This window comes from Panthera onca, chromosome A1 (genome assembly GCF_046562875.1).
Source record: "Panthera onca isolate mPanOnc1 chromosome A1, mPanOnc1 haplotype 2, whole genome shotgun sequence".
In the NCBI taxonomy this organism is placed as follows: Eukaryota; Metazoa; Chordata; class Mammalia; order Carnivora; family Felidae; genus Panthera; species Panthera onca.
In genome coordinates this window covers 197,269,650-197,295,969 of record NC_138339.1, presented here as the reverse complement: position 1 = coordinate 197,295,969, position 26,320 = coordinate 197,269,650, and the positions used below count along the sequence as shown (strand labels likewise).

At 34.9% G+C, this 26,320-nt stretch overlaps 1 long non-coding RNA gene across 1 annotated transcript in view; it reads left to right on the top strand.

Moving 5' to 3' along the window:
• Nucleotides 1-21,292, top strand: part of LOC144615752 (uncharacterized) — a 225,868-nt gene extending 204,576 nt beyond the window's left edge. Inside the window, exon 3 of the long non-coding RNA XR_013554335.2 lies at nucleotides 21,067-21,292. This is a non-coding gene — a long non-coding RNA (uncharacterized LOC144615752). The remainder of the gene's footprint in view (nucleotides 1-21,066) is intronic.
• Nucleotides 21,293-26,320: the final 5,028 nt, after the last annotated feature.

The following is a 26,320-nucleotide window of genomic DNA, read 5'->3' as shown; positions in this document are numbered from 1 at the left end:
GCATTTTATCTTAATTTTTCTGTAACATAATAATTGATGTATTTGCATCACCTTGACAGTCTTCATCAAATTATTCTTAGTGTACAGAGGAAGAAGTACAGCAAACAAAGGAGACCAGATGCCTAGAGAAGACAAATAATGGGTGCCACTAAGTGTAGGTTGTATAAAACCCTTTGAGAATTATCATTATGACCTCATAGCTATTGATACAGGCTCAAAACATTCAGAAATAGGAAGGGATTTATCAAAGATTATATGTATAATAAGAGAGTCAGAGACTGAACCCAAGCTTTTTGGTCACTGTCCAGTGACCATTGTATGATTCTGCTTCCTGTTTCTTTGCTTAGTTCACTTTTTATAAGGCATTCTAAATGTATCTGAACCTCACATCTCAGGAAATGCAAAACAAAAAATGCAAATTACATGATACAATTTCCCATTCTAGGGATTTACTTTATGGGGGTAAATGGTAGTCTCACTTTCTCAGATGCTAAGTAGGGGTTTTATATATAGTTTAGTATGATATGACATTATAACACACAGTTCAATTATATAGTTTAGTATGATATGACATAATAACACACAATTCAATTATGGTATGATATAAATGTTAATAGTTTAGCCATTAATGTTTTATTGAACAGTAATAAAAACAATGAGATATGAGAAATACAAGTTATTCATAACTTATAAAGATTGTATTTCCCTTGTGCCTCCTTTATCAGTTAAAATTGTTGTAGCTTACAACTTTTCCCCTTTGCTCTGGGCTGTTTGTAGGCACTTCTTTTGCAGTGATTAAAGTGCTAGTTTTTACTGAATCCATTAAAGAGAAAGTGACTAATTATGAGCATTAACAGTAAAGATTATGGGAAGGACAATATGTTTCGTTGTGAATGCAGAAAACCACTGTGTTAAAGCTGTAATCTGAAATAAATGATGTAACATGTAATAGATAACCAAAAATATTCATAGAGGAGAAACACAGGCTATTATCTATGAAAACAATAAAGAAATCAGATAGGAAATATTGAAAAAAACAGTTTTCATTATCTTGTTCAGTCTTGGATGGCTGCTAGAGAGCCGATAAGAGCTAGAATAGCCTGCTTCTCCCATCTCATCCCCTGAGACTCCCTTACATACTGTGTCATCTCCCAATACAGAGTTATCTGTTTGCTGCCTGCTCATGATGCCCTCCCTCCTCCTCTTCCTCTGTCCAAAGCAGTTGTAATTCTTTAGTGTAGAATTCAAAAGGCTTATTTTTTATAAGCATCCTAACACTGTAATTCATTAATTCTACTGAAAAAGATGCATCTTAATACTTATTATATATTCTATTGTAACTATTAAATTATCTTTGTCATAAAACTTCCCTTGAGATCAGAAACACTGTGTTGTAAACCAATATATCCCCAGAATCTAGCACAATTGTAGATATTTAGTAGTGATTTAGTAGTTAAAAAATAACTATTTGCCATATTTTATAACATTTGATATTAAGATGATGTTCTGATTAGTATAGAAATACAATCTGATATTTTAGAAAAGTTTAAAAATAAAACTATTACTACTAAAGATTAAAATAGCTAAAAATGTGCAATGCTGTAAACATAAAACAAAATACTCTTTAGAAATATGTGCAGTATAATTAGAGCTAGAGAAATAATCATAGAAAAGTCACTTGATCAAATACTGAAAGAGCTAGGTAAGACAATTATTCAAAAGTAAAATAAAGTTTTTTCAAATCCTCAAATGGAAAAAATATATAAAGAATACAAGGAAGAATTTATTAGAAAGAAATTAGGCTAACTCACTGAGTTCAAGGAAAGCTTATGTAATAATGTCTATACCAACTGTGTTGAAAATATAATTCCTGGAACAAGAATGGAAGCAGGGAGAACACTAGAGGTTATTTAAATACAACAGTGAAAAAAATAACTGCTGGAAATGGGGACGCTAATAAGAGGTCAAATTCTTTATGTGTTTTGAAGGTAGAACCAACAGCATATCCTGACAAATGCAGTGTAAAGTGTGAGAGAGAGAAAAGACTCATGAGTTCAGGGTTTTTGGCCTGATAACTGTAAGCATGGATTTGCCATGTGGTTAGATGTGCCAGAATGTAAAATGAATAATTTTGAAGAATGCCGAGGGCTGATGATGTTAGATGATGAGTAGAAATGATAGTGGGCATCCCCTGGAGTCTTCTATTTAATTTTTGGAGGGAGTGGGAAACAAAATTGTCACTTGGGAGTAGAGTAGAGGAGGAAGTGATGAAGGTTTGGAGAGAGAGGAGAGGTGAGTGTGAAATAGTTTTCAAGTAGAGGAGAAAGGAATACAGAAGTGAATTGTGGGCTCAGTGTCCATAATTACACAATTAAAGAGACAATAGATAGATTGGTTCTATTTCTCTTTCCACATGTAAATAATTAATGGAGGGTCAGAGTAGCCTCAGATCAGATGTTGCTAAAATTGTGATTCTACGCAGCAGATATGACAAAATGAGAATAAAGAGAAGAGACAAGGGACGTGATGGTATTTTATTTATTTATTTATTTATTTACTTATTTATTTATTTATTTTATTCATTTATTTATTTATGTACTTATTTACTTATTTATTTTTATTCTCATGTTGGATAACATACAATGTAGTCTTGGCTTCAAGAATAGAATCCAGTGATTCACCACTTATATACAATACAAATGCTCATCCCAACAAGTGCCCTCCTTAATGCCCATCACCAATTTACCCCACCCCCATCAACCTTCACTTTATCCTTTAAAAGTCTCTTATGGTTTGCCTCCCTATAAGGGGATTATTATAAACAATGACCAGACTATGCCCTAGGTTTGAAAGAAAGAAGTTTTCAAAGAGGTGAGAGACAGTGAAAAATGTAATTATTAATGCATGTAAGTGCTATATATCAAACATTTTGTTGGTGTTTGGACACTAGAGGATACAATCTGGAAGAATAAGAGGTGGGGTCAGAGAATATGTAACAATTTTATATGTAGCAATTTTAAATCTATAGATCTATACTAATTTTAAAAAATGATTATCCTTCTCAAGAGCTTTTCAGCAATACATTAATAAAATGAATACTACAGATTTTTGGTCTTTTTTTATATTTTTGTTTGTGAATATACATAGGTTTGCATACATATTTGATGAAGATGAGGCATGAAGAAGAAAAATTGTGAATATTGATCTCCACATTTCTGAGATTTCATGTTAGATTCATGCAACATTTAGGTGATGAATCAGCCCTCCATTTTAAAAAGGGTTATTCGTTGAAGCAGTGAAATAAAATATTTTTATTAAAAATATATATATACTTGTATAGGCATAAGGAAAGTAAAATTTTCCTATTCTTTATTCGTTTGGAATAAAGAAGATAAACCATATTATATGGAGGACAGCACTTCTTTTAAGTTAAAGGTCACAATTTACTCAACAGACAAGGGAATTTCATCTTCCTCAAAATTCATTTTTTAAGCTTAGAAACCATGAAGAGCTATGATTCATGTTGCTACAGTAGAGTGGCTTGTGATGTATCTGAATTTCAACAATATGTTTTTGAACTAATCCAGAAAAGTAAGTTACAAACCTTGAAGTCAGATTGAAAACAGCTGTCATTTGGCGGGGGCGGGAATCAAAGCTGTGAGAGGAAAAAAATTCTCCTCTACATCATAAGTAACTACTACCTTACTGCCTAATTAGTTTTTACTGAATCCAGTTTATGCTGCTCCACAGACTTGATAAAGAGAAAATCTTTTTTAAAAAAAATTTGTCTTGTATCTAACTCACGGATTTTCAAGTTATTATTAATCAGCTAATTTTGATAACAAAATATTTATTTCATTTTGCTTAATCTGAAAAACCAAATAAAGTGAAAAAAAAGATAGTTTTAATGTGAGCTTTTGAAAGTTCTAAACCATCAAAGAGGGGGAAAAATCCAAAGAAAAGATCTGTAAAACTCAATGCAAATTTTATAATATTTCCTTATTGTAACATTTTAAAGTGTTTTCTCTGGGGACACCTGGGTGGCTCAGTCAGTTGAGCATAGCACTCTTGATTTCAGTTCAGGTCATGATCTCATGGTCGTGAGATCAAGCCCCACATCGGGCTATGCACTGAGTGTGGAGCCTGCTTGGGAATCTCTCTGCTCCTCTCCCTCTAGCGTGTGTGCATGTGCATTATCTTTCTCTCATAAAAATAAAAATAAAAAGTTTACTCTGAATAACAAAACACTAATTCATGTTGGACTGAAGACTAAGGAAATAACTTCCATTACTAAAGATACAGATGGTGGGCTTAAATGATGGCTGATTCAGTAACTACCTGATGGCTTTAGTATTCTGGAATCTTTCCATATATATTCACTCACTATCCTTAACCTTGGTTCTATCCTTAAATTTATGGAAAGATGACTGCAGCAGTTCCAGGTATTATATCTAGATATTAGAATATTCAGGGAAAGAAGAGAAAAGGCAGTATTCAAAGGAAGAAGAAAATTGGCCTTTCCCCCTTGTGCCCTCTTAGAAATGCTGAACCTTTTCTTTTTTTCCCAGAATCTTCCCAGAAGCCTCATGTATCTGATTGACTATTTCTGAGCCATTCGTTGGCAAGAATATTTAGAGTGTCCTTAGACCAGTTGTTCTCACCTGAGGGTGTTTTTGCTATTCAGGGAACATTTGACAATATCTGGATATGTTGTTTGATTATCACAATTAGGGCAGCACTACTGGCATCCAGTGAGTAGAAGCCAAAAATATTGCTAAACAACCTACACAATGCACCTGACAGCCCTCCATAACAAAGAATTGCCCAGATCACATTGTCAGTAGTGCTAAGTTTGAAAAAGCCTGTCTTAATCAGGCCTACCCATAGAACTAAAGTTAACATCAGCTTCTAGCAAGGCACATGGGTGAGTGAGAGAAGAATCTACACACAAAGAAAATTATAGTTCTTTTAGAAACAAATCTGCACAGTGAGGCCAAATGAACACCAATGCCACTACCCTCACCTAGTAGTAACAGGCACAATTATATAGTTGTATATTTGTATATGGTTTATAGTTAATTTTATAGTTGTATGGAGATAAGGCTCTCTACCTTCAGAAATCTGATTAAAAAGGCCATGATGGCTGACCTCATGATATTTTAGTTATGGCTAGCTGATTGATGGATGTGCCATAAAAATGATATTTAAATACATTTAAAAGACCATGAAAAATATAGTGTTTTCTTCACAGCTCTAATAAAGTATTGGCAATTGGGAACACATTAGTAATTTTCTTTTTCATTTTATAGCACAGCTATAGTTTAAAATAGAAAACTGTGTGTATTCATGCATATGTATGTATGAACTTAAAATCATTTTTCTCTTCAAAGAGCCTGGGGTGTGAATTTCTTAAGGAAAAGGGTCATTCTTATTTTTAAGCCACCTACCATTCTTCACAGATTTTCTGTGCTTTTCATATAAGATATTAAATAATTGTTTTTGATAAAGAAGATTTGAAATATTTTATATTAACTTCATTTTAAATACCTTAGAATAGTAATACATTTAAGATTGAGAAAGCATTTCATTAATACACAGTATTATACAATAATATGTAATGATGTTTATCAAGTGAAGTCAAAGTACATTTTCTAGAATTGAGATCATTTTTGTTTAACTCTAACATTATTCTAGCTTTTATCATACAATAATAACATTACAAACAAACCTTTTAGATACTGAGTTTAGTTTTTGACCACCACAATAAAGCAAATATTGCAATAAGCCAAGTTAAATGAATTTTTTGGTTTCTCAGTGCGTATAAAATTTATGTTCACATTATACCATAGTTTATTAAGTATGCTAAGCATTATTTTTAATAAAAAATGTACATACCTTAATTTAAAATATTTGTAAAAAATGATAAACATTATCATAGTTTTTGGTAAATCATAATCTTTTTGCTGTTGGAGTGTTTTGTCTGGATGTAATGGCTGCTGACTTATCAGGGTGGTGTTTGCTGAGGGTTGAGGTGGCAGTTTCTTAAATTAAGACAACAAATGAAGTTTGCCTCATAAATTGACCCTTCCTTTCATGAACAGTTTCTCTGTAGCTTGGAAAGTTGTTTGATAGTGTTTTACCCACATTAGAACTTCTTTCAAAACTGGAGTCAGTCTTTTCAAAACCTGCCACTGCTTATCAAACTAGTTTATGTAACATTCTAAATCCTTTGTTGTCATTACGACAATCTTTGTAAGTATCTTCACCAGGAGTAGATTCCATCTCAAGAAACCATTTTCTTTGATCATCCATAAGGAGCAAATCTTCAGCTGTTAAAGTTTTATCATGAGTTTATGATGATTCAGTCATATCTTCAGGCTCCACTTCTAATTCTAGTTCTCTTGTTATTTTTACTGTATCTGCTGTTACTTCTGCCACTGAAGTCTTTAACACCTATGGAGTTATTTTTAGAGAGTGTATTGTAAGCCCTGGGAAAGTGGATAGGATAACTGCTGAAACATCAATGATGTTCTGGTCTCAAGGCTGTGGAACGCTATAGCACTATGAGTTCCAGAGCCACATGATCCCCCGGAGCCAGTTAGGGAACAGAGCGACGGTAATTGCCTAGAAGTCCTTGAAACTGCACATCTCCCCTACATACTTTCATGTAAACACCAGATGTGTGTTTGGTCTATGTCTGGGGGCTCTTTGTGTTTTCCTCCCATGCTTTGACATTCTTTGATGTTTATACCTGGAGAACATGTGCAGTTTGCTGCTGCTGCTCTTTCTCTGGTGGAGGATGCCCTGCACGTCCACTCAGTCTAAGTGTCTGAGAACTTTTTCTTCAGTGCGCAGCTACAAACACCTCAAAGTTATCCAAAAGAGTTGAAATCAACTTCTCCTGAACTCCTGTATTAATATTAATATTAATATTTTAACCTCTTCCCATGAATCACAGATGTTCTAAAAAGCATCTAAAATAGAGAATCCTTTCCAGAAGGTTTTCAACTTACTTTGCATAGATCCAGTAGTGTAATCACTGTCTGTGGCAGTTATAGTCTTATGAAATGTATTTCTTAAGTAATAAGACTTGAAACTAAAAATTATTCCTTGAACCATGGGCTGCAGAATGGATGTTAAGTTAGCAGGCATGAAAACAACATTAACCTCATTGTACATATCCATCAGAGCCCTGAGTGACCAGGTACAATTTCAATGAGCAATAATATATTGAAAGGAATCTTTTTCTTTTTTTTCCTGAGGACTAGTTCTCAACAGTGGCTTAAATTTTGTATTAAACCATGTTATAAACAGAAGTGCTGTCACCCAGGCTCTGTTGTTCAATTTAGGGAGCAGAAGCAGAGTAGATTTAGCATAATTCTTAACGGCCATCAGAATTTTAGAATGGCAAATGAGAATTGGCTTCAACTTAAAGTCACCAGATGCATTCGACCTTATCAAGAGAGTCAGCAGCCTCTCTTTTGAAGCTTTGAAGCCAGGCATTGGCATTGACCTCTCCCTTCAGTGGAAGTCCTAAATGGCAACTTCTTCCAAGAAGGCTGTTTCTTATACCCTGGAAATCTGTTGTTTAGTGTAGCCACTTTCATTAATTATATTGGCTAGATCTTCTGGCTAATTTGCTTTAGTTCCTAAATCAGCCTTTGCTGCTTCACCTTGCATTTCTGTGTTCATGAGGGTGGCTTTTTTCCTTAAATCTCATGAATCAATCCCTGGTAGCTTCAAACTTTTCTTCTGCAGCTTCCTCACCTCTCTCAGTCTTCATAGAATTTTTTTTTTCAGTCTTCATAGAATTGAAGAGAGTTTGGGCCTTGCTTGGATTAGGCTTTGGTTTAAGGAAATGTTGTGGCTGATTTGATCTTCTATCCAGACCACTGAAACTTTCTTTATATCAGAAATAGGTTGCTTTGATTTCTTATCATCTGTGTGTTCACTGGAGTATCACTTTTAATTTCCTTCAAGAAGCTTTCCTTTGCATTCACAGCTTGGCTATTTGGTGCAAGAGGCCTGGATTTCAGCCTGTCTCTACTTTCGACATGCCTTTCTCAGAAAGTTTAATCATTTCTAGCTTTTGATTTAAAGTGAGAATTGTGCAACTCTTTCACCTGAACACTTAGAGGCCATTGTAGAGTTAATAATCAGCTTAACTGCATAATTATTATGTCTCAGGTAATAAATAGGGAGGCCTGAGGAGAAGATGAAAGACAGGAAAATGGCCAGTCAATGGACCAGTCAGAACACATACAACATTTATCAATTAAATTTTCCATCTTATGTGGGCATGATTTGTGGTATCCCAAAACAATTATGGTAATGACATCAAAGATTACTGATCACAGATTACCATAACAAATATAAAATTATTGAAAATTTTTGAAATATTGTGAGAATTACCAAAATATGACACAGACATGAAATGAGAAAATGCTATTGGAAAAATAGCACTAGTAAACTGCTTGACATAAGCTTCCCACAAACCTTCACTTTGTAAAAAATGCCACAATACATATGAAGGGCAGTAAAACAACATGTGGCTTTATAGAACTCCAAAGCCAGAAGAACACTTTAAATAACACTCACAAGAAAACTGTGGCTCAGGGAGATTAGTTAATTTTTTTCTAGATACTACATCTAGACTAATAGAGACAAAAATTATAATCTCAGAGCTGTTATCTCATTCATATCCTGCTGCTCAAATTTTCTGGTCATCTCTTTGGAATGCAAGGTAGGATGTAGAAAAATAAAAGCTGGAGATAACGAAATTTGTACAGCATCTTACATTTGAGAATTGTCGATGATGGATATGCACAAAGGAATGCTCCTAGTCCTTAACGATGCCAGTGATAGGTTTTGCAGAACTAACAAAACAATGACAATAAATTATATGGTACATTTCCTAGAGTCCACTAGCAAATTTAGCAATCATACCTCCCCAGATTACTGTTAAGATATGAAATTATTATTTTTACATGACAGGTAAATAACCCGTTTCCTTTAATTAGACTAGATTAAGAGAAGTGAAGTGCTTTTGAAAATAGCAGTGGAATGGAATGGTGTCTTTCATCAAGAACTGAATCCTGTTAATGTCTTATGCTGTCTAGTTACCATGACAAATAGGTTGTGGTACATGCACACTTTAATTATTAACACTGAAATCTGCTGAAATTGAAGTATTGCTCTCAGTAAGAGCTATTACTGCTGAAATGACCCATTTAATAGTGACCCATGGTATCAAAGTATGGATTTAAATTGGTAATTAATAACAGTCCATTTCTGAAAATGTTAACACAGGAGTTCAATAAAAATGCTAACTAGGTCTCAAATACCGCAGACAGCGTATTGACATATTAATATTTATTATTTATGTTAAACACTTTGGAGATTTAGGTATGAAACAAGATGATAACAGGAAAAGTGTTTCCTAACTAGTATTCAAGGAATCAGTTAGTAAATTTAGTGGATTGGTTAACCTTTTTTTTTTTTTTTTTAGTTTTTATATCCAGAATTCTTCACGTAAGAATTTCTCTTATTACATTCTATGGTATGTGAAATAATCAGTAAAAGGAAGTGAAAAAAATTTAAATGCAACACCATGACACTGAGGAGGAATTTTGGAGTAATGAATGGTAGCTGTGTTGTCCAAGTCCCATATAATAATTAGCTGCCCCACACCTACCCTTTTCATTTTATGCCTTATCAAAATAATATAAAGCTCCATAATCAATTATATTATGAAATAAAATTTTAAATGATATATTGGTAGAAATAAAAAACAAATGAAGTAAATTTTTATAATGAAACATACCTAGAACAGCATGATATTTCCAGTCACTAATATGTGGTTGGAATGCATTTATTGATATTTGGTGTGATTTACTTAAATTGGATTATCTTAAGCTGACATTAAAATAGAATTGTTTTCTGAATATATTGATTGACAGCATCCTAAATGTTAGAAAAGGTTAAGAGAAAAGAATGTGTGATATATAATTTTTAAAAGGTAATTTAAAAATTGCAACTTCCACCTGAGAATAAATGTGTACTATATTATTTCAGTTATGGTGAATATAAAAATATGTTTAATGATACCATTCATCATCACTTAGGTTAAATTGAAATAAAAATGGCAGAAAAATTTCAACAAAACTTAGGTCAAATTTCAATATATTTTGTTCAAGTGATTGTTAGTATCTAGGTTAACATGTAAGAAAATAATATATGGTAGAAACATTTCAAAGTACTTTGAAAGTTAAGTACACACACACACATACACACTCACTCATACATGCACATTTTAATAAAAAATAGTTTTAAAACCAGAACATTACTTAGCAACTAATCCCTTTTCTTAAGACGAACTGGATACTACAACAGCTACCATTAGAGATTTAAGTGTTGTCCTCAGGGAACTTATGCCTAAATCTGCGGTATGCAAAGGTGTCTCAAATGACCTGTACCAAAGGTATTTCTTTGTTTAGCTTTGGCACTTGAGTTATACTTTTTCTATGCACTTAGTAGGTTAGTACATTTGACACAGGTCCACTTCTCCAGGTGATAGAATCACAGTGGCAACACATTATGCATGTCTTATTGTGATACTTTCCGAACAATGATGTTCTCTTTTTAATTTCACTTCTGTGACCCGTCCCAAGGTCTTTTTTTTTCCTGAAAGTAGATAAAAATCTCTTTATTATAAATATGAGCATCTATTTGAATATATTATGATTAGATTTCTGTAACCATTGTCTTCAAACATAAATCATAGCAGTGCTACGAATTTCAAATACTATGTTGACAATTTTCTCTTGAAAAACTATGTGCTTAATTATCTATATGATGAGGTCTGAAACTTGGAATATTCCAAATTGACTTTGAATCGAAGTTGCTCTCAACAGATTGGGTAGAAAACATTTGCCTTACTAGTAATTACACACACACACACACACACACACACACACACACACATATACACACACACACACAGTAATACTAAAATAGTTCAGTGAGATTATGATTTCGTCAAATGCTGTAGCAGTATGTGTTTATTTGTTTATACCTCCTGAAATAGTAGTATAGTAAATTCTGTTAAGGGATGCTGGTGAAGGAAGAATAATGAATGAAAAATACACCTTTTAAAATCAATCGACTGACAACCTTTTCTAGTTTTTTAGGAGATTTGGATTAATCTTCTCTGGATAATTGGCTAACTTTTTAGAAATATGATATGGTTATCAAATTTGTGTATGAAAATTATAGTATCCCTTTCCTTTATCAAAAGAATTACACCATGGCTGTATACATAGAGATATGAATTGTTTTATTATAAAGTGAGAATAACTTGGAATTTTTACCTCAAAACTGTGAGGCAAACAAGATAAAGTGAGAAGTAGAATTCTGTTTGATAGAATTGCACTTATAGGCCCATTTGTTTTCCTTAGTTGGATTACATTTTGCTGTAATTTAAAAGTTCTTGAAAGCCATCAGTTTGGCTGGTTGGCTGATTGGCTGGTTGGCAGATCCATTGGTTGATTGATGTGATGAAAGTATTTACGGTGTAACCATTCTGTATTAACAGACATCAGTATTTGAAGCATCATCTTTGTTTGAGCTTCAACATCTCCAAGTCTTTTATTTTTTTAATGTTTATTTTTGAGAGAGAGAGAGAGAGGAAGAGAGAGAGACCGTGAAGGGGTGGGGGAGGATGGAACAGAGAGAGGGAGACATGGAATCCGAAGCAGGCTCCAGGCTCTGAGCAGTCAGCACAGAGCCCAACACAGGGCTTGAACTCACGAACCACGAGATCATGACCTGAGCCGAAGTTGGACACTCAACTAAATGAGCCATCCATGCTCCCCTCAACATTTCCAAGTCTTAAAGATTTGTTATTGATCTGTTCTAACAGATTTGACTATTTCTACTGCTTTGAATAATTTTGCTTGGGCATAAGATGGGCCAGCTCTTTTGGTCTTTAATCTGTCAACAACAGTGATAATAGTAACACGTCTTATTTTTTCAACTTATATAAAACATTTGGCTGATGACTTGTTAAAATGGCCGGTGGGCAGTTGGGGGGGATAAGCTGGAGTGGGGGGTAAGATAAGCAGTTATTCTTCTAGTAATCCTTTGCATATTGGACAAAATATCTTACATAGTAGTCCTTCATAGCTGTATTCTGTACCACCTCAAGAGTTCTTTTGGATACTAAGTAAATTTTAACACTCAGTGATGACATAAGCTAGGCAATATTATGAGGCAAAGACAAACAAAAAAGTCTGTCTATTGCTACATCCAGTAACATTGTGTATCCTACAGTTGCAAATAAGCAATAAGGTTAAGGTTTCCCTTTTTCTGTATTCAAGAGCCAAAATAGTTATGTAACATCCTAAAGGACAATTTTTTTGTTTTTGTTTTTGTTTTTGTTTTTTACAATATATGAAGTTTATTGTCAAATTGGTTTCCATACAACACCCAGTACTCATGCCAAAAGGTGCCCTCACCCATCACCCACCGTCCCCTCCCTCCCGTGCCCCATCAACCCTCAGTTTGTTCTCAGTTTTTAAGAGTCTTTTGTGCTTTGGCTCTCTCCCACTCTAACCTCTTTTTTTTCTCCCTTCCCCTCCCCCATGGGTTTCGTTTAAGTTTCTCAGGATCCACGTAAGAGTGAAACCATATGGTATCTGTCTTTCTCTGTATGGCTTATTTCACTTTGCCTAACACTCCCCACTTCCATCCATGTTGCTACAAAGGGCCATATTTCATTCTTTCTCATTGCCACGTAGTACTCCATTGTGTATATAAACCACAATTTCTTTACCCATTCATCAGTTGATGGACATTTAGGCTCTTTCCACAATTTGGCTATTGTTGAGAGTGCTGCTATAAACATTGGGGTAAAAGTGCCCCTATGCATTAGTACTCCTGTATCCCTTGGATAAATTCCTAGCAGTGCTACTGCTGGGTCATAGGGTAGGTCTATTTTTAATAGGTTTTTTGAGGAACCTCCACACTGTTTTCCAGAGTGGCTGCACCAGTTTGCATCCCCACCAACAGTGCAAGAGGGTTCCCGTTTCTCCACATCCTCTCCAGCATCTTTAGTCTCCTGATTTGTTCATTTTGGCCACTCTGACTGGCGTGAGGTGATATCTCAGTGTGGTTTTGATTTGTATTTCCCTGATGAGGAGTGACGTTGAGCATCTTTTCATGTGCCTGTGGGCCTTCTGGATGTCTTCTTTAGAGAAGTGTCTATTAATGCTTTCTGCCCATTTCTTCACTGTGTTATTTGTTTTTCGGGTGTGGAGTTTGGTGAGCTCTTTATAGATTTTGGATACTAGCCCTTTGTCCGATATGTCATTTGCAAATATCTTTTCCCATTCCTTTCGTTGCCTTTTAGTTTTGTTGGTTGTTTCCTTTGCTGTGCAGAAGCTTTTTATCTTCATGAGGTCCCAGTAGTTCATTTTTGCTTTTAATTCCCTTGCCTTTGGGGATGTGTCAAGAAAGAAATTGCTGTGGCTGAGGTCAGGGAGATTTTTTCCTGCTTTCTCCTCTAAGGTTTTGATGGTGTCCTGTCTCACATTCACGTCCTTTATCCATTTTGAGTTTATTTTTGTGAATGGTGTGAGACAGTGGTCTAGTTTCAACCTTCTGCATGTTGCTGTCCAGTTCTCCCAGCACCATTTGTTAAAGAGACTGTCTTTTTTCCATTGGATGTTCTTTCCTGCTTTGTGAAAGATTAGTTGGCCATACTTTTGTGGTCTAGTTCTGGGGTTTCTATTCTATTCCATTGGTCTATGTGTCTGTTTTTGTGCCAATACCGTGCTGTCTTGACGATTACGGTTTTGTAGTAGAGGCTAAAGTCTGGGATTGTGACGCCTCCTGCTTTGGTCTTCTTCTTCAAAATTACTTTGGCTATTCGGGGCCTTTTGTGGTTCCATATGAATTTTAGGATTGCTTGTTCTAGTTTCGAGAAGAATGCTGGTGCAATTTTGATTGGGATTGCACTGAATGTGTAGATAGCTTTGGGTAGTATGGACATTTAACAATATTTATTCTTCCAATGCATGAGCACGGAATGTTTTTCGATTTCTTTATATCTTCTTCAATTTCCTTCATAAGCTTTCTATAGTTTTCAGCATACAGTTCTTGTACATCTTTGGTTAGATTTATGCCTAGGTATTTTATGCTTCTTGGTGCAATTGTGAATGGGATCAGTTTCTTTATTTGTCTTTCTGTTGCTTCATTATTAGTGTATACGAATGCAACTGATTTCTGTACATTGATTGTACAAGTTGTATCCTGCAACTTTGCTAAATTCATGTATGAGTTCTAGCAGACTTTTTGTGGAGTCTATCGGATTTTCCATGTATAATATCATGTTATCTGAAAAAAGTGAAAGCTTAACTTCATCTTTGCCAATTTTGATGCCTTTGATTTCCTTTTGTTGTTTGATTGCTGATGCTAGAACTTCCAACACTATGTTAAACAACAGCGGTGAGAGTGGACATCCCTGTCGTGTTCCTGATCTCAGCGAAAAAGCTCTCAGTTTTTCCCCATTGAGAATGATGTAAGCTGTGGGATTTTCATAAATGGCTTTTATGATCTTTAAATATGTTCCTTCTATCCCGATTTTCTCGAGGGTTTTTATTAAGAAAGGTTGCTGAATTTTGTCAAAGGCCTTTTCTGCATCGATTGACAGGATCATATGGTTCTTATCTTTTTTTGTATTAATGTGATGTATCACATTGATTGATTTGCGAATGTTGAACCAGCCCTGATGCCCAGGAATGAATCCCACTTGATCATGGTGAATAATTCTTTTTATAAGCTGTTGAATTTGATTTGCTAGTATCTTATTGAGAATTTTTGTATCCATATTCATCAGGGATATTGGCCTGTAGTTCTCTTTTTTTACTGGGTCTCTGTCTGGTTTAGGAATCAAAGTAATACTGGCTTCATGGAATGAGTCTGGAAGTTTTCCTTCCCTTTCTATTTTTTGGAATAGCTTGAGAAGGATAGGTATTATTTCTGCTTTAAACGTCTGGTAGAACTCCCGTGGGAAGCCATCTGGTCCTGGACTCTTATTTGTTAGGAGATTTTTGATGACTGATTCAATTTCTTCGCTGGTTATGGGTCTGTTCAAGCTTTCTATTTCCTCCTGATTGAGTTTTGGAAGCGTGTGGGTGTTTAGGAATTTGTCCATTTCTTCCAGGTTGTCCAGTTTGTTGGCATATAATTTTTCATAGTACTCCCTGATAATTGCTTGTATCTCTGAGGGATTGGTTGTAATAATTCCATTTTCATTCATGACTTTATCTATTTGGGTCATCTCCCTTTTCTTTTTGAGAAGCCTGGCTAGAGGTTTATCAATTTTGTTTATTTTTTCAAAAAAACATCTCTTGGTTTCATTGATCTGCTCTACAGTTTTTTTAGATTCTGTATTGTTTATTTCTGCTCTGATCTTTATTATTTCTCTTCTTCTGCTGGATTTAGGCTGTCTTTGCTGTTCTGCTTCTATTTAGGCTGTCTTTGCTGTTCTGCTTCTATTTCCTTTAGGTGTGCTGTTAGATTTTGTATTTGAGATTTTTCTTGTTTCTTGAGATAGGCCTGGGTTGCAATGTATTTTCCTCTCAGGACTGCCTTCACTGCATCCCAAAGCTTTTGGATTGTTGTATTTTCATTTTCATTTGTTTCCATATATTTTAAAATTTCTTCACTAATTGCTTCGGTGACCCATTCATTCTTTAGTAGGGTGTTCTTTAACCTCCTTGCTTTTGGAGGTTTTCCAGACTTTTTCCTGTGGTTGATTTCACTCTTCATAGCATTGTGGTCTGAAAGTATGCATAGTATGATCTCAATTCTTGTATACTTATGAAGGGCTGTTTTGTGACCCAGTATGTGATCTGTCTTGGAGAATGTTCCATATGCACTTGAGAAGAAAGTATATTCTGTTGCTTTGGGATGCAGAGTTCTAAATATATCTGTCAAGTCCATCTGATCCAATGTATCATTCAGGGCCCTTGTTTCTTTATTGACCATGTGTCTGGATGATGTATCCATTTCTGTAAGTGGAGTGTTAAAGTCCCCTACAATTACCACATTCTTATCAATAAGGTTGCTTATGTTTGTGAGTAATTGTTTTATATATTTGGGGGCTCCCATATTCGGCGCATAGACATTTATAATTGTTAGCTCTTCCTGATGGATAGACCCTGTGATTATTACATAATGCCCTTCTTCATTTCTTGTTACAGCCTTTAATTTAAAGTCTAGTTTGTCTGATGTAAGTATGGTTACTCCAGCTTTCTTTTGACTTCCAGTGGCATGATAAATAGTTCTCCATCCCCTCACTTTCAATCTGAAGGTGTCTTCAGGTCTAAAATGAGTCTCTTGTAGACAGCAAATAGATGGGTCTTGTTTTTTTATCCATTCTGATACCCTATGTCTTTTGGTTGGCACATTTAGTCCATTTACGTTCAGTGTTATTATAGAAACATATGGGTTTAGAGTCATTGTGATGTCCTTAGATTTCATGCTTGTAGGATGTCTCTGGTACTTTGTCTCACAGGATCCCCCTTAAAATCTCTTGTAGGGCTGGTTTAGTGGTGACAAATCCTTCAGTTTTTGTTTGTTTGGGAGGACCTTTATCTCTCCTTGTATTCTAAATGACAGACTTGCTGGATAAAGGATTCTCGGCTGCATATTTTTTCTGTTCATCACATTGAAGATATCCTGCCATTCCTTTCTGGCCTGCCAAGTTTCAGTAGAGAGATCCGTCACTAGTCTTATCAGTCTCCTTTTATATGTTAAAGCACCTTTACCTCTAGCTGCTTTCAGAATTTTCTCTTTATCCTTGTATTTTGCCAGTTTCACTATGATATGTCATGCAGAAGATCTATTCAAGTTACGTCTGAAGGGAGTTCTCTGTGCCTCTTGGATTTCAATGCCTTTTTCCTTCCCCAGATCCGGGAAGTTCTCAGCTATGATTTCTTCAAGTACACCTTCAGCACCTTTCCCTCTCTCTTCCTCCTCTGGAATACCAATTATGCGTATATTATTTCTCTTTAGTGCATCACTTAGTTCTCTAATGTTCCCCTCATACTCCTGGATTTTTTTATCTCTCTTTTTTTCAGCTTCTTCTTTTTCCATAATTTTATATTCTAGTTCACCTATTCTCTCCTCTGCCTCTTCAATCCGAGCCATAGTTGTCTCCATTTTATTTTGCAGTCATTGATAGCATTTTTTAGCTCCTCTTGGCTGTTCCTTAGAGCCTTGATCTCTGTAGCAAGAGATTTTCTGATGTCCTTTATACTGTTTTCAAGCCCAGTGATTAATTTTATGGCTATTATTCTAAATTCACTTTCTGTTATATTGTTTAAATCCTTTTTGATCAGTTCATGAGCTGTCGTTATTTCCTGGAGATTCTTTTGAGGGGAATTCTTCCATTTCGTCATTTTGGATAGTCCCTGGAGTGGTGGGGGACTGCGGGGCACTTCCCCTGTGCTGTCTTGAATAACTTGCGTTGGTGGGCGGGGCTGCAGTCAGACCTGATGTCTGCCCCCAGCCCACCGCTGGGGCCACAGTCAAACTGGTGTGTGCCTTCTCTTCCCCTCTCCTAGGGGCAGGATTCACTATGGGGTGGGGTGGCCCATCTGGGCTACTTGCACACTGCCAGGTTGTGGTGCTGGGGATCTGGCTATTAGCTGGGGTGGATTGGCAAGGTGCAAGGGGGTGGGAGGGGCAGGCTCAGTTTGCTTTTCCTTTGGTGATCCGCTTCGGGAGGGGCCCTGCACACCGGGAGGGAGTCAGACCTGCCAGAGGGATGGATCCACAAAAGCACAGCGTTGGGTGTTTGCTCGGTGCAAGCAAGTTCCCTGGCAGGAACTGGTTCCCTTTGGGATTTTGGCTGGCGGATGGGTGAGGGAGATGGCGCTGGGAGCGCCTTTGTTCCCCGCCAAGCTGAGCTCTGTATCCGGGGCTCAACAACTCTCCCTTCCATTGTAAAGGACAATTTTTTTAATAAATTAAATGTATGTTTCCAACATCCAGAAGATACTAGCTTTTAATACCATAAAAACAATTTAGCATACAGTGTTACCTTGTAACCAAATGCCCTTGAAATAAATTTTCACATTCTCAATATTTATGATGTAGATTCATTTAAAAATGATGAAAGATGACAATAACACTGAAATAGGAAGTTGATGATCAGTAATTGTCAGATCTAAGAGTAACATCAATTAAGATCAAAGACAATTGGATTGACCAAACAGATTTGGTGGCTCACTATTGTAATTCTATCGGAATTTGGCCAAGCTGTTCATCTAACATTAGGAAAAAAATTCATCCTTTCACCATTTCTTCTCAGAAACATAGAAACCCAAGTTTTAATGGCCAGAAAACTGTGCAGCTGCCTTTATATTGGTGTTCTTTTTTTAAAATAAGGAAACACCATTTATTCTGATGAACAAAATCAAATAACTAAAAAGTAGAGAGACATTTTATATTCATAGATAGAAGACTCAGATTGTCAAGAGGTCAATTCTTCCCAAATTGATCTATAAATTTCATGAAATTCCAACCAAATTCCTAGAAAGTTATTTCATGGATATGAATAAACTGTTTGTAAAGTTTGTATGGATGGGCAGAAGACACAGAATAGCCAACACAGTATTGAAGGTGAACAAAAAGCTGGAGGACTGTTGTATGCAACACTAAGGCTTACTGTAAAGCTACTATAATCAAGACAGTGTGGAATTGGCAAAATAGGCAAATAGGTCAGTAGAAGAGAATAGAGACCCCAGAAGTAGGACCCAATAAATAAAGTCAACTGAATTTTGACAAAGGAGCAAAGACAATACAATGAAGCAAGGATAAGCTCTTTGACAAATGGTGCTAGAATAACTGGATATCCACATGTAAAAAAAAAAAATGAATTAGACACAGATCTTACACCTTTTAAAAAAATGAACTCAAAATGGATCATAGACTTAAATGTCAAATGCAAAAATATGTAATATATACATTATACATATATAATACATGTATACATATATACACATATACACATATAATTAATATATGCATAACATATATACGCATATACATATACAATACATGTATACATATATGCATATATATTTACATATATGTAAATATATATTTACAAATAAATAAATAAATAAATACATTTCCTAGATGATAACATGAAAAGAAACGTAGATGACAACACCAAAGACACCACACACAAAAAACACAAACACCAAAGACACAACCACAAAAGAAAAAATTGATAAACTGGGCTTCATTTAAATAAAAAACTTCTGCTCTGTCAGTGACAAATTCAAGAGAATTAGCAGACAAGCCATAAGCTGGGAGAAAACATTTGCAAAAGATACATCTGATAAAGGACTTTTATCCAGATAATACAGAGAAATCTTAAAATTCAACAACAAGAAAACAAGCTACCTTCAAGTGATCCCCAGCAAGATTGAGCATCAGATGTTCACCATGGTAACCAGGTCAAATAAGCAAAGTTGGACTGTTTCCCTTTCTGCTCAAATAAACTTCAATTCTCTGGAATATCTTCCTATGATATTTATTTTATATGACAGCTTATATAAGAATACTCTTGTTAAAGGAAGCCCAATTAATATAAGACTTGATTTGTCACCTAATAATCTTAATCAATTTTTAAAAATTATTTCTCAGTAGATAATAGTATAGGAGAGTCAATAGTTTAAGTTCATTCAAGTTCAAATTGAAGTCCAAGGGCAAGGTAAGACTCATAATGTCTCAGCTCATAGACAATCAGGCAGAGAGAGTAAGTTCTCCCCTCTTTAGACATTTTGTTCTATTCAGGACTTCAACAGTTTTTATAGCCCCAACCACATGGAGAAAGGAAATCTGCTTTACTCAGTCTTCTGATTCAAAAGTTAATTTCATCCACATAATTCTTACAGACACACTTAAGATAGTGTTTAACCAAATATCTGCATTCCTCCTGCTCCAATCAAATTGACACATAAAATTAACCATGACAAGGAGTGAGGATGTTTTTTTAAAGTTCATGGATTTAATCCTTCAGTTGCCACCATTAACAGTTCAAATGCAAAAGAGTTAGGAAAAAATATTCAAATGAATATGCAGTGAAGCAACAAGGCAGTCACAAATATATATTATCTGACAGCTATATAAAAAGTTATTCCAAGATGGAGAATGAGACTGTATGTATTAAATTCTGCTAATAGTTTAAGTGAAATGAATATTTACTAATATTGGCCGTTGCATTTATCTACATGGATGTCATTGCTGATTTTAATGCAATCTGTTTTGGTATAAGGGATAAAGTTTTTAAGAGGGTTTTTTGTTTTGTTTTCCCTTTTAAGATGATATAAATAGCAGCATGATTCAGAGAAACTGCTTCTATAAGTGAAATAGAGAGGAAAATCATCAACTGTGAAGAGAGTGCAAGAGTTGTTAAAAGTTTGAAAAGGGGACAAACAGAAAGTATAGTGCAAGAGGATAGGAATGAAAGAAAGTGACTCAGACTGAGTAAATATATATGATTGCCAGGAAGCATTAAGTCTCACTGGAGGGTAGTGATCATGAAATTAAAGCAAGGCAAGTCTACAAGTTCACATTTTCCAAGTTTATTCAGATGTGTGTATACAGTCATGGAGTAGGCTGAGAGCTGGCTTTAACTGGGATTGCAATTTACATATATGAAATAAGGGTAAGGCAATTGAAGGGATATGAACAAGAGTGTTATTAATGAAGGATAAGAGAATTCAAACTGAGTAAGAAGAAATGTGAGAAAATACTGAGAAGTAGCAAATTATACTGTATAAGATTATATAAACAAATAATTGCCTATGTACATGTATATATAACTGTATATGCATATTTTCCTATATTTGGATATTTACTGGAAAATCTTTCTTTTTTAACTTTTTTCTTAACTTTTAAAACTATAAATAAAATATTTTATTTTCAATCAATATTATGTTACTTTTTATTTCTTATTATTTCCTCAAGTTAATTATTCTGAAACAGGTTAATTGGATTCTCAAAGAAAAGAAGAGAGAAGGCATAAGAGAACAGAAAAGTTTTTCCATCTGTATTCTACAACTGCAAGTATGAAGGTGAGTGAAGTTCTAGAACATGAAATTAAGGTATTGTGGTTATGCTTAATACCATCAGTCTAGGGTGTCTTGAAAGAATAAAATGACTTTGCACTGGATTTTGTCAGTCTGAGAGATTATAATAAGCTTGCAGTAAATCTTTTGGCATTTGGAAACCTAGGTTAATTATACTGAAGTGTCCTGAGGCAAGAGATCTGAATTTTCTTCTTCTTAACACTGTACAATCTGTAGTTTTGTCAGTTTGCTTCAGCGCACATTAATTATCTGACTGATAGGGATGTGTCACTCTCTAGCCAGCTGTCACTACTGTTGATCAATAAAGCCCCCTGTAAGTCTCTGGTAAGACTTTAAAGCTGGCAGCGTATTTAAAGTCAATAATTATTTATATTTACAAAGCATGTAAGCCAGTGACTTAAACAAATAAAGCTATTCTATAAGACAATGTCTAAAAACTAAGAGTGTTCAGTATGTTAACTTCCATGAAGCAAATAGACAGATTTGTTATATTTGAGGGTTGTATTTATCCTAGATGCTTAACACAAAGCACTCATATTAGAACATCATGCGGTGCACCTGGGTGGCTCAGTCGGTTGAGAGTCCGACTTTGGCTCAAGTCATGATTTCGTGTTTTGTGAGTTCCACCCCATGTCAGACTCTGTGCTGACAGCTCAGAGCCTGGAGCCTGCTTCAGATTCTGTGTCGCCCTCTCACTCTGCCCCTCCCTCACTTGCGCTGTCTGTCTCTCTCTCTCACTCATTCTCTCTCTCAAAATAAGTAAACATTAAAAAATTTAAAAAAGAAAAACATCATGCAAATACTGCTGTTAGTTGGAAGACATCAAAGCCATCATCACTGCCGGTGTGCTTGAAATCAGAAAAATAAGCCATAGTTCTGCAGTTATATACACCCATGCCTTTGTGTAACACAGTATGAAACAGGGCACTGGGCTCTGTTTCTAAATATAACCATTCACAGTTTCCCACAGTGTTTAGCCATTTGCAGGACACTGACACATTACGGGGTATTTTTTAACCTCTCCACAATTATAATTTAGGTTTTTACAAGAGTGTCCTAGTGTATGCAGGCTGCTAAACAGAGTACCATTAATTGGTGGCTTATAAACAACAGAAATTTACTTCTCATAGTTCTGGAGACTAGGAATCCAAGATCAAGGCACCAGAAGATTAGATGTCTGCTTCACAGATGACTGCCTTTTCACTGTGCCTCACATGGCAAAGGGACAAGGGAGTTCTCTGTAGTCTCTTTTATAAGGGCACTAATTCCATTCATGAGGGCTCTACTCTTATGACTTAATCATTTCCCCAAATCCTCACCTTTTAATATCATACCTGGGGTTAGGATTTAGCATATGAATTTCAGGGAGACATAAACATTTAGTCTATAGCAAAGAGTCTTATGTTTACATGGAAATTTATAATGTGATACTCAGATCGAGGAATGCCAGATATTGATAACTCTAAAATGCCAATGATTTTCAAACAAGAAAATAAATGCTCCAATAGGCCTATTTGACACATTCATGATTTTAAAGCAAGTAATTAATTTTTTTAACTCTCTTTTTTAATGGGGCACAGTTGCCCCCATGCCTTGATTGTATATTTGGTTTAGATAGTGTCAGGGACATTACTTCAAAATTTAGTTTAAGCTTTATTTATTTTGTATTTGCATTTTTTTAATTTTAATTTCTACTCATATTTTTATTTATTTTTATGTATTTTATTTATTTATTTTGAGAGAGAGAGGAAAGCAAGCGGGGTAGGGGCAGAGAGAAAGGGAGAAAGAAAAAAGCAGGCTCCAAGCTGTCAGTACAGAGCCCGATGTGGGGATTGAACTTACAAACTGTGAGATCATGACCTGAACTGAAACCAAGAGTCAGATGCTTAATAGACCAAGCAATCCAGCACCCCAAATTTTTATTTTTATTTAAATCTTAGTTAACATATACTGTAATAATGGCTTCAGGAGTAGAATTTAGTGATTCGTCACTTACAAATAACACCCACTGCTCATCCCAAGTGCCGTCTTTAATTCCCATCACCCATTTAGCCCATCCTCCCACCGTCGTCCCCTCCAGCAACCCTCAGTTTGTTCTCTGTATTTTAGGGTCACTTATGGCTTGCCTCCTTCTCTGTTTTTATCTTATTTTTCCTTCCCTTCCTTTATGTTCGTGTGTTTTGTTTCTTAAATTCCACATAAGTGAAATCATATGGTATTTGTGCTTCTCTGACTGACTTATTTCCCTTGCATAATACATACTAGTTCCATCCATGTTGTTGCAAATGGTAAGATTTCATCCTATTTAATCACCAAGTAATATTCCATTGTGTATATATACCAACTCTTCTTTATTCATCAGTCAATGGACATTTGGGCTTTTTCCATAATTTGGCTATTGTTGATAAAATACTGCTATAAACATTGGGTGCATGTGACCCTTTGAATCAGTATTTTTATATCCTTTGGATAAATACCTAATAGTGCAATTGCTGGGTCATTATGCTAGTTCTATTTTTAATTTTTTGAGGAAACTCCATACTGTTCACCGGAGTGGCTGCACTGGTTTGCATTCACACGAGGGCAAAAGTGTACCCCTTTCTCTACATCCTCGCCAACATCTATTGTTGCCTGAGTTGTTAATTTAGTTTAAGTTTTATATTTGATACTAGATGCTCAATTTCATTGGGGATGTTTTAGAAAATATTCCAGTTATTCACTTATTTCAACTGGAATATTTTTTTTCCTTAAAACTAATCAGATTTAGAAATTCTCAGTATAAAAGGAATTAGCCCCCAACCTATGGAGTTTCAAGATTAATACAAGAATCTAGGAAAACAATATTATGATCAAATTTCACAGTAGTTCTTAAACTAATTAAGGATAGATAGTAAGCAAAGAAAAAAAAATGGGAAGCTAAAATATCTAGTTAAGTCTGTATAACACATTTTCTGTACAAGCAAAAAAATAAAATATAGACAGTAAAAGTCACAGCATTCTTACAAATGGTATAATTATGGAGATGTATCCTGGAGATACAACCCAGGATTTAAATTAGAGGAATTAGAATAAGACACTTGACATATCTATTTAAATGCTTTTGTTTACCACTTTGCTACTCCTTTTCAAGAATTTTCTAATAGGTAGCATGCAAGTAGGAATTAATTGAGTACATTTGCCACATTCTCATTGAAAATTATTTATTGTCAATAGCAGGAACATCCTGAAAGTTATGGGGAGTTTGCTATATACATTTATACTTAAATTAATTCTTTTGTGGAATATATGAACTTTTGTACCATAACAAGGTTACAATTCACAGGTTGTTCTTTGATTGTTTTTTTAGCATGTTAAATTAAACTTATCTTGAAGTCCCGTAAAAGACAATAATCTGAACCAGATGGTTTACACATAATTGCAATAAATCATCATTGATTCTGAAAAAGCATTGCTGAGATATGCTACATATTTAACTTGACTCAGTAGAGAAAGAAATAAAACAAAGACAGATGATTTCTATCAGGCACTTTGCAAGGTTTAGTGTCTCTTTATAAACACACACATGTAATATATATGTAATATATAACATACACACATATATTATATATATATAATTGAATGTATATTCACATTTAATTCTCATATTAATCTATAAAAGATGTATATAAATTTTGTGTGTGTGTGTGTGTGTGTGTGTGTGTGTGTGTGTGTATGTAAATAAGGAACAGACAGGAGCACCTGGGTGGCCGACTTCAGCTCAGGTCATGATCTCACAGCTCATTGTTCGAGCCCTGCATCAGGCTCTGTGCTGACAGCTCAGAGCCTGTTTCCTGCTTCGGATTCTGTGTCTCCCTCTCTCTCTGCCCTTCCCCCCACTCGTGCTCTGTGTCTCTCTCTCAAAAATAAATAAACATTAAAAAAAAATAAGTAAACAAATAAGGAACAGACAAATCTGTATGTGATTAACACCAAGGCCTTCATACATGGCAATAAAAGTACGTTTCATGATTTTGAGTGTTTTCCAAAAGGATGCTGAGATTTAAAAATATATGACATCAACATCATCATTATTACTGATATAATTTACATTTATTGCACACTTTTTACAATTGTTCATATATCCTAGTTTTCTTAGGATGGTCCCAGTTTACACCTGTTTTTCAAACAGAATTTTTAAGAGCACCACACTCAATATTAAATTATTTTACTTTGGTTGATAAATTAAGTGACCACATTTCTGATTATGAAATAAGCATTTTATTATATTTTGAATGCATTTAGCCATCAATTCCTAAAATGGTCACTTTCCACATGAAGAAACGAGAGTAGTTTATTAACTAATATAAGTTTGTCCAATCAGTAAATTATAGAAATTTACCTTGGAATAAACCCAGGTACCTGGACCCTCCTACCAATGCACACAAGATAATTTAGCTGTTCTCAACAAAGTGAATTTGAATGTTTTAATTCAGTGTAATTAATTGCATGTAATTTATGTTAGGTGACATGTTCCCCTCCATGGATGGAGAAATATAAAATCTATGATAAAATATGTGGAAGGTACCGGGACAAAGTGAACCTTGAAATAATCAGTTGTGTTTTAGCAAGGGAAGGTATGTGCAATACACTAGGGAGGGAAAAGCACCCCATGTGGAAGTAGAGAAATTAGCATATTTGCAAAAGTTTAAAAGTAAATGATCTCTTTGGTTGGAAAAATTCAAATTAAATTTAATATAGAATTAGGAGTTCTTTTCAATATGCTCCCATTCTTTTTAAACATGTAAAATGTGCAACTTAATCATTCCAGCAACTTCTAATCTGGCATACTCAGAATTTCCGTATTATAAGAATAATGTCTGTGTCATACTTTAAATCCTATCATCTTCTGATATTCTTGAACTGCTTAAATATTAGTTATATACTATGATATTTTATAGGTTTTTCAATACTATTTAAAACAGGTTTACACATTATAAAAATGGATATTTTGCAGTTGGACAAAGGAGGGAAAAGTAAAAATATTGAAAAAAGAAGAAGAAAAGTTATCATTATTTGATATGATATGGGACACCTATGACAATCAGTTTATATTAGAAATATATAGATTTATTCAGCCAACAGCTATCTTGTGAGCATCTGTGTGAGGTGTT